The 10071-nt window shown below is 46.1% G+C and overlaps 1 long non-coding RNA gene across 1 annotated transcript; it reads right to left on the reverse strand.

Annotated features, from left to right (window-relative positions):
• Nucleotides 1-914: 914 nt before the first annotated feature.
• On the reverse strand, nt 915-2876 carry LOC119266704. The gene is made up of 2 exons (XR_005132097.1): nt 2382-2876; nt 915-2206 (listed from the first exon to the last, which is right to left on the reverse strand). It is a non-coding gene; the product is annotated as an uncharacterized LOC119266704 (long non-coding RNA).
• Between the last annotated feature and the right edge of the window lie 7195 nt (nt 2877-10071).

Here is a 10071-nt window from a genome sequence, read left to right on the forward strand (position 1 = left end):
TTTTAGGTCAAATAGTCTTCTAGGGCCTAGCTCTTCGCGTATACGTCAGGCCGAAGTTGCATGGCATCTCTCTTCGGCCTATTTTAGGATGAAGTGTTTTTTTTAATTTGACTTATGAATCCTATACAACCATTTCTCGTCTTAGACATTGAAAATATATACTTTCCCGCAACCCTTTCCCTCCATATGTTTCCGCGAATTCAAACCCGTCAAACCTTTTCCGCCAACCTTTTCCCTTCATATGTTTCCGCCAACCCTTTCCCGCTATCTTCTCTTCTCAACCTATAAAAACCCCTCCACACTAAGGTGGGTAAGCAGTCCAATGTAGTCTCGTCAAGATGTCCGGTTATCCTTTTGATCGTAGTTTCCCTAGAATGAGCCGATATCTTCTGAGATTAGTCGGTGATTTCAAGATAGACAATAGGATAGTTCCATGGGACGAACGCCTCGAGTGACACCGTACTGAATGAGTTGGGTCACGCATTGACTAGGTGTGGGTGGCCTGCAAGGACCTATGAGAAGATATGGAAAGAACTTCCTGAGTTGCATGGAAGGTGGAGGAAGTAACAACATAGGAGTGAAACTTTCCTAAAGACTGTAACAGAGCATACTTATTTATGGACTGCCGACAGAGAAGATGAAGACGGTATCTTCATGCCGAGCACCAAGGTCAGAGTACCGCATCGTCGAAGGCCAAGAGTAACGCATCGTCGAAGGGCAAGAGTGTTGCATCGACGAAGGATAACGATGATGCCTTCATGTAGTTTGTAAGCTGTATTTTTTTAAGTTCAGCCATACTATTTAATTCAGATATACTTGTATCTTAATTATCTGTTGCAGTTTTTTTGGAAATGTAACTAGAATACCAATGTAAATTAATAGTAATATGTCTCTCGCATACATAGGTAGATATATGTCTCCTGATCAGATAGAAGCAAATACAATAATAACACATACATGTACCATGTCTCATACATAGATAATGACTAACACATGAGAAAAGTCTGAAACTAACATGGATGGACATATGTGTCATACATAGATAACCATATCACTGCTGGGGACGACGACGAATCTGGGTCTTCCTCGGACGAGGACCGGAAGGTGATAAACGCTGAGGCGGTGGGCGAGGCTCACGATAACCACGACCATAGATAACCTCGTCTGTCACTGTCTGTGTCTCCTGCTTTGGTGATGGCGGTGAAGTGAGGTTTGGATGATTCACCAGAAGGTTTTTCCTCACACAATTATGTGGGACGATATCGGTGACAACCCAGTGGATGTTATATTTCGGCACGTGCCCGTGCACCTTCCCAGGACAACTTGTTTCTACACATTTCACGGTATAGGTTGTTGGACTTGATATGTGTGTCCGAAAAACCTTCTGCGTAGACATAGCCCACTTTCTCACTGCATACTTCAATTTTTCCTTTGTACCATACATAGCCCCTATCTGAACTTGGTTCAGATTATACTGCCATGGAGTCTCATGGCCATCATTGATCGTAAGGCTGGTTGATATGTCCTGATCCCATGCAGAAGGAATCGGTACCTCCTTTTCATCCTCGGAATTTTTAGAATCCAGACTCTCCGCCAATCCATCATCGTCCTCTTCCTCCGTCACCCTCTGCATTTCCTTCCCTTCCTCATCCCCATCAGCAAATCCAGAACAAGCTAATATTATCGACTGACTACTCTGCCCAGCATCATGACCACACACATTGTGTTGCACGTAATTTGACTCTTTCTTGGATTGGCTAGCATCCACATCCACTAGCTGTGACCCGGATAAATAAATCTCGTTAGCCACTTGACTGCCTTGTCCGGGTGCATACCCCTCGTGAAGTTGTACGGTATTTTCCTCCTTCGCCACAGGTTGCACTAGGGCATATGGGTGTATTCTTCGATCTCTGCAACGCCTTAACAGGGTTAACCATTGCTGGCTCCTATCTACCAGTATCAACTCCCATTTGACATGTTTACATGATTTGGTTCACAATGCATGAATACTGACTGAACATACTTCAGGATCCAGCCGAAAACTAGTAGTCAACCAGTACTTCAACTGTCTAACGTCCAGCCTGTCCGGGTTTGAAAGTGTCATGACACCATTTTTATACTCGCGAAGATCAACCCCCAACTTATTATATCGAATATTACCAGGGCCATAGTAAACAGTCAAATTGACTGATTCAGACATTTTCACCTGTGAGACATTTTCATCTTCTCATTGATCACGACGAACAAAATTATTATCCGCTACACTAACTAACCGCTAAAATGCCACCACAGACAAATTAACACTCGAAGTATGCTATATGACTTATCTACACTAACTAAACTGTAAGACTTAGAGAAAATTTGTGAAAACATGATTATACCTTCGACGCGTGTGTCCCTGCTTCTTTCTCCTTTCTTCAACTCAGCGGCATTGGCCACCTCGCGGAGTATCTGCACCACCAGACAACACCACTGCCGCCCTCTCGGCTCCCGGAGGTTGGACTCCGGCTACCCCCCAAGCCGCACCTCCTCCTCACCACCACCTCCTCCCGAGCTGAACGACCTCCACCCCACGGTGGCTCCTCCTCATTTGTACGCAAAAAAACTATCCCATAGGGAAAAAATGACCGTAGGCCGACGGGGATGGCTACGATCTACTCTTTCTGCGGTTTGGATGCAAAAATGGATGGAAAAGGAGGAGATCGGCGCGGGGTGGCCAGAGAAACGTAGAGCAACGACACAGAAAGAACTGGGAATCGAGAGAAGGAGAAGGCCCGTTCGGCCTTATCCCGACCTCTTTGGTCGCGGGACGGCCGAAGACAATCTCTTCGATCGCCAGCCCACAACAACAGCCCTTCTTCGGACCGAAAAGTAGCTCTTGGGGCAGGCCGACGGGGTCATATTCCGAACTGGTTATAAAAAACATCATAGTTTCAAAAAAAAATCGAGTGGCAGTGCTGGTAGAATCATTGGAAGGGCAGCGCTGTAAATTCTCACCGAGCATCAAAGATGCAGCAGCGGCACTGTGCGTGGTCGTGTCTACAGTGCCGGTACGCGGTGCAAGGCTGGACTGGAGCAGGAGTAAATTTATTTCGTCGAGGGAATCATCTCGCGTCTCAGTCTCTGTGCGCGCCCCTGACCCACAGACGTGATGGGGCGATGGCAATGCTTTGAACGCTGTGGGGTGCGCGGTGGGGCACCGCCTGTCACAGCTGCTACGGGCTACCGTGGAGGAGGATCTGTCTACTGGAGTAGTATCGCGAAAGCAGATTTCTTCCGGACGGACGGTGCGTAGGCTGCCATAATACTAGGCTTTAAACAACAACAAAACAACAACAAAGCCTTTAGTCCCAAACAAATTGGGGTAGGCTAGAGGTGAAACTCATAAGATCTCGCAACCAACTCATGGCTCTGGCACATGGATAGCAAGCTTCCACGCACCCCTGTCCATAGCTAGCTCTTTGTCGATACTCCAATCCTTCATGTCTCTCTTAACGGACTCCTCCCATGTCAAAATCGGTCGACCCCGCCCTCTCTTGACATTCTCCGCACGCTTTAGCCGTCCGCTATGCACTGGAGCTTCTGGAGGCCTGCGCTGAATATGCCCAAACCATCTCAAACGATGTTGGACAAGCTTCTCCTCAATTGGTGCTACCCAACTCTATCTCGTATATCATCATTCCGGACTCGATCCTTCCTCGTGTGGCCACACATCCATCTCAACATACGCATCTCCGCCACACCTAACTGTTGAACATGTTGCCTTTTAGTCGGCCAACACTCCGCGCCATACAACATTGCGGGTCGAACCGCCGTCCTGTAGAACTTGCCTTTTAGCTTTTGTGGCACTCTCTTGTCACAGAGAATGCCAGAAGCTTGGCGCCACTTCATCCATCCGACTTTGATTCGATGGTTCACATCTTCATCAATACCCCCATCCTCCTGCAAAATTGACCCCAAATACCGAAAGGTGTCCTTCCGAGGTACCACCTGACCATCAAGGCTAACCTTCTCCTCCTCACAGCTAGTAGTACTGAAACCGCACATCATGTACTCGGTTTTAGTTCTACTAAGCCAAAACCTTTCGATTCCAAGGTTTGTCTCCATAACTCTAACTTCCTATTTACCCCCATCCGACTATCGTCAACTAGCACCACATCATCCGCAAAGAGCATACACCATGGGATATCTCCTTGTATACCCCTTGTGACCTCATCCATCACCAATTCAAAAAGATAAGGGCTCAAAGCTGACCCCTGATGCAGTCCTATCTTAATCGGGAAGTCATCGGTGTCGACATCACTTGTTCGAACACTTGTCACAACATTATTGTACATGTCCTTGATGAGGGTAATGTACTTTGCTGGGACTTTGTGTTTCTCCAAGGCCCACCACATGACATTCCGCGGTATCTTATCATAGGCCTTCTCTAAGTCAATGAACACCATATGCAAGTCCTTCTTATGCTCCCTATATCTCTCCATAAGTTGTCGTACCAAGAAAATGGCTTCCATGGTCGACCTCCCAGGCATGAAACCAAACTGATTTTTGGTCACGCTTGTCATTCTTCTTAAGCGGTGCTCAATGACTCTCTCCCATAGCTTCATTGTATGGCTCATCAGCTTAATTCCACGGTAATTAGTACAACTCTGAACATCCCCCTTGTTCTTGAAGATTGGTACTAATATACTCCGTCTCCATTCTTCTGGCATCTTGTTTGCCCGAAAAAATGAGGTTGAAAAGTTTGGTTAGCCATACTATCGCTTTGTCCCCGAGACCTTTCCACACCTCAATGGGGATACAATCAGGGCCCATCGTCTTGCCTCCTTTCATCCTTTTTAAAGCCTCCTTCACCTCAGACTCCTGGATGCGCCGCACAAAACGCATGCTGGTCTCATCAAAGGAGTCATTCAGTTCAATGGTAGAACTCTCATTCTCCCCATTGAACAGCTTGTCGAAGTACTCCCGCCATCTATGCTTAATCTCTTCGTCCTTCACCAAGAGTTGGCTTGCTCCGTCCTTGATGCATTTGACTTGGCCAATATCCCTCGTCTTCCTCTCCCGGATCTTAGCCATCTTATAGATGTCCCTTTCACCTTCCTTCGTGCCTAACCGTTGGTAGAGGTCATCATATGCCCGACCCCTTGCTTCACCAATAGCTCGCTTTGCGGCCTTCTTCGCCATCTTGTACTTCTCTATGTTGTCTACACTCCTATCCAGGTATAGGCATCTGAAGCAATCTTTCTTTTCTTTAAGCGCCTTCTGGACATCATCATTCCACCACCAGGTATCCTTATCTTCGCTTCTCCTTCCCCTGGACACTCCAAACTCCTTCGAGGCCACCTTACGAATGCAAGTCGCCATCTTCATCCACACATTGTCCGCATCCCCTCCTTCCTCCCAAGGGCCCTCCTTAAATACCCTCTCCTTGAACACCTGAGCTACCTCCCCCTTGAGCTTCCACCACTTCGTTCTAGCGACCTTGGCACGCTTATCCCGCTGGACACGAATCCAAAAGCGGAAGTCAGCAACCACCAGCTTATGCTGGGGTACAACACTCTCCCCAGGTATCACCTTACAGTCTAGGCACGCGCGCCTATCTTCTCTTCTCGAGAGGATGAAATCAATCTGGCTAGAGTGTTGGCCACTACTAAAAGTCACCAGATGTGATTCTCTCTTTCTAAAGAGGGTGTTAGCTACAATCATGTTGTAGGCTAGAGCAAAGCTTAAGACATCTTCTCCTTCTTGATTCCTGATGCCATAGCCAAAGCCCCCATGCGCCCCTTCAAAACCTGTGTTAGATGTACCCACGTGGCCATTGAGGTCTCCTCCTATGAAGAGCTTCTCACCAATCGGTACACTCCTAACCATGTCTTCCAAGCCTTCCCAGAACTCCCTCTTGGTGTTCTCATTGTGGCCTACTTGCGGGGCATATGCGCTGATAACATTGAGAACCAAGTCCTCAGCTACCAGCTTGACCAGGATAATCCGGTCCCCACGTCTCCTGACGTCTACCACTCCATACTTGAGGCTCTTGTTGATCAAGATGCCTACGCCATTTCTGTTTGCAGCCGTCCCCGTGTACCACAACTTGAAGCCGGTATCCTCCACCTCCTTCGCCTTCTGTCCTCTCCATTTGGTTTCTTGGACGCAAAGGATATCAACACCTCTCCTCACTGCTGCATCAACTAGCTCCCGAAGCTTCCCTGTCAGAGACCCTACGTTCCAGCTACCTAAGCGAATCCTCCTAGGCTCGGCTAGCTTCCTTACCCTTCGCACTCGTCGAGTCAAATGCGAAGACCCTTGCTCATTTTCCACTACATCCGGGCGCCGATGTAGCGCGCCACTAAGGATGCGATGACCCGATCCTCGCTCACTTGCCACCATATCCGGATCAAGATACGGCGCGCCACTTGGGGGGTGACGGCCCGGCCCTTGCCCATTTTCCACCACACCCGGGTTCCGATGTGGCGCGTCGCTGAGAGGGTTACGCCCCAACGAAAATCTTTTGGGTTTCATCTCCATAAGAGTGGCTGAGTTTTTACGTTGGCTCGCCAAGCTTATCACAACCCTCCTCCTTTACCCGGGCTTGGGACCGGCTATGTTGAAGACAACATAGGCGAAGTTTGCCATAATACTAGGCTTTGCAACAAAGAAAATCAAGACGTGTTTTTATTTGCTAACCACATGTCCCATGTGGTAAATCAAGACGTGTTTTCTCATCGGAATGATTTAAGTTCGTTTGAACGAAATAAATCTTGAATACTCTTTTTTTTTACTTTCAATCTATTCATGTTCAATCATGACAGTATCACAAACACCAGAAATAATAAAAATTACATCCAGATTCATAGAACACCTAGCGACGACTACTCCTTCCATCCATATATATATATACAGGGTCTAATACAATTTTCAAAATTCCTTTGATTATTAATACGATTAGTAGTATATGAAATGTATAATGTGAAAAAATATATCATCAGAAGTTCTTTTTATGCATTAATTTGAGGGTATGCTTTGCATAAGGTTGCCTGTCATATATTTTTTACCTAACATATGGTCAAAGTTAGCTTCCAAACGCATTACATCCTATATAGATGGATAAAGTGAAAAACTCTTTTCTAATGTATTGATGCCCTTTCTATTTTGTGTTTTAGATTTAACTAATAAAATATTAATGCATATCACAAAAACAACATCATTGAAAATTATGCACAAATCTAAGGATATAATTTACTACTTCATGCATTCGTATTTTGTTTATTTAAATCTATGATCAAATTTGACATAAATAATAAAGAAGACTAAAAACCAGGACGAAAGTAGTACCACGTTATGAAAATGACTGCCTATATCTGAGTCGTCCGATGATATTTTTTTTAAACCTGCTTTCTTCTTCTTCTTTTTTAAACCTGCTTTCGATGATAGTTGATATCGCATGATTTATTGGGACCTTCATATATTTGGGTCAAACCTCATCTATAAAACTTTTTTTTTCGGGTAAGCTCATCTGTAAAACTAACGTAGTGTAAATTATACAGTACGAGAACTTGTATTTTTTCACGACATGAAATTTGTTTTGAGAAGATGAATTTGTAAACTGTAAAAAAGGCCCGGTCCCAAAGCAGACAAAAAGCAGCGCATCTAAAATTACACATTTGTCTTTACATCTTGCGCCACGCCACGTGTGGGAATAAAAAGTTATGAAAATTTGCACATGCCTATTATACATGTGTGTTTTTACAGTAAAATTCAGAAAAATCACATTATAGAAAATTGGTTAGAAACGTTTTTTTTTAAACGTGCACACCATTTGCAATTTCCGGTGGGTGGGGTGGAGGGAAAGATTCGATTCGACGCACGCGCGGGACCGCTGAGATGACCATACGCACACGTACACATGCATCGAGGCTCCCCGAGTTACGAGGGGCTGCCCTGAGCGGGGAGCAGATGCGGGCAGGGTCACGTCGCCCTCGCCAACCTGTCCGCCGCACCCGAGGCGCGCGCGACTCCCGAGGCCGACATGCAACGCACTATGCGCGCCAGTGGCGGGCCCCATGTCCTCTTTGACCGGTCAAGATCCGGAGGGGACGGGCGGGACCCGGCTCAGATCTACTACACCTACGCCACTGCTGCTGCCTAGCATCTACTCCTACAGACTACAGTATATGGTCGGACTCGAAGAAAAGAAAAGAGTAGAGAGAGTGACATGCATGCATTGCACGGCCTCTCCAAGCCCCAAAGGAGGTCCATGCAAATTTCCGGCCAAAGATCTACTAGGAGTACAGCCCTTTAAACGACGCTAGATTAGAGAAATATTTACCACGGGACTTTGGCGGGATGAGCATTTGGACCGACGAACCGCGTGCTGCTCCACACTCTGAGTGCGAAATTGCTCCATGCACGACACAAGTGGCCGATCTATGCACGACACGTAAATCCAGCGGCCGACGCCCTTCTCAATCAACGTTTGTCCGGCCAGATATAATCCATCGTCTGTGCATCGTTTAATTTCATCGTGTGTGTAGCAAGACTCCTCTGAGTGCTCTAGCTTTTGGGTACTAACGTACGTAATAACAAAGCGTCGACGAGTAACCAACCAACCAGCCACCAACCAAGATGCCCTGACGGCCGGTTCGGTTCACCGCACCTCTTCTTTTTACCGCCCCGTCCATGTTCCTGTCTCGCTTTTACTTTACCGAAAGCCAGAGCTGTCTCCATCCATCCCCGAGAGAGAGAGGGAGCCCTCCAAATCGCCACATTTCATTTCATAAAAGAAAATAATCCGTCATGCTTTTCGCCCCTCTCCTGAACACGTACGCGAATCGCGATGATGCTTGCACGTTGCATCCTACGCTCACCGCACGTGGATCCACCAGCTTGCATGCCACGACAAGCGGTACAGTATACAATAAACATCGCAAAGGAAAAAAGAGTACATAGAATTAATATTTGCCTGAAAGAAAAGTACATGATGCAACTAAAAGAAAAGGATCGCGTCGCCTACGGAGAATATATGCCCGTGGGAGCCGGCTTTTCTTATTTGGCAAACAGGAATCGACTGATGTACGTAAAAGCGAAAGGGAAAGGCCACAAAATTCGTGTGTGAAAGGACGGTACGCTTGGAGCCGGTTCGCGCCGTTGATTGGTGCTCGTGGTTTGCATCCGAGGGATCCGCACGTTGGCGTATCTCGGCGACTGGCCTTTTAAAAAAGTTCCGTGTCGTCTTGTCACCGAGGCTCTCCTTTAGCGCAAATTTCTGTCCATTTCCTGGTAATTGGTGGACGTGATACAAACATACTCTTGAATTTTGAAATGTAGAAATGTAAAAACACATAACTGAAACGACATCCCATTCTTATTCTTATGTTATGGGACGGAGGGAGTAGTACATTTTAGAAAAGTGTTGTGTCCTTCTATCATTGTAGCTCTCCATGAGTTCAAAAACCAGCCCATTTCGTTTAATTTCGGACAAGGTTCGGCAAGGAGGAGAACGCATCTACTATCACTTTCCCCCCTTGCGAACCATGGTAACTCTTCATGTTATGTAACTATCATAAACTGGCAAACGTATATCAGACTTATTGTTTTGGTTGGATGTAATGTGGTGTTAAAGTTTATTGAGAAACTGTTTGGTTCACCACGTTTTTAAAAAGAAGTAATAGGAAAACGCATAACTGGGCCATCATGACATTTTGAACCCTACATATATTTTTTTTATTGCGCCATGGGAAGTAACAAACTATTGCTCTCAAACCGCTTGAGGTTATGTAAAATGTGATTATATTGTGATTGCTTTCCCCTTAGCAAGACAACGAAGGGAAAGCCTCCCTCCCCCTTATTTCATCGGCGAGCTGGAAGATTCGCCTCCCTCCGCTAGCATTGTAGTGAATGGTGGCGGGGAGTGAAATACTAGTGCCTCGACTCCACCTAGTAGATAGGTAGGGTTTTAGTTCTTGCACTGGGGGCACTCGAGCAGATGGAGGCGCTTCTTCTTGAGAGATTATGAATAGATCAAAAGTTTTAACCCCAGAAAATACACTTGTAAAACAAAACAAAGAATAATTG

Source organism: Triticum dicoccoides, chromosome 3A (assembly GCF_002162155.2).
Source record: "Triticum dicoccoides isolate Atlit2015 ecotype Zavitan chromosome 3A, WEW_v2.0, whole genome shotgun sequence".
Classification (NCBI taxonomy): domain Eukaryota; kingdom Viridiplantae; phylum Streptophyta; class Magnoliopsida; order Poales; family Poaceae; genus Triticum; species Triticum dicoccoides.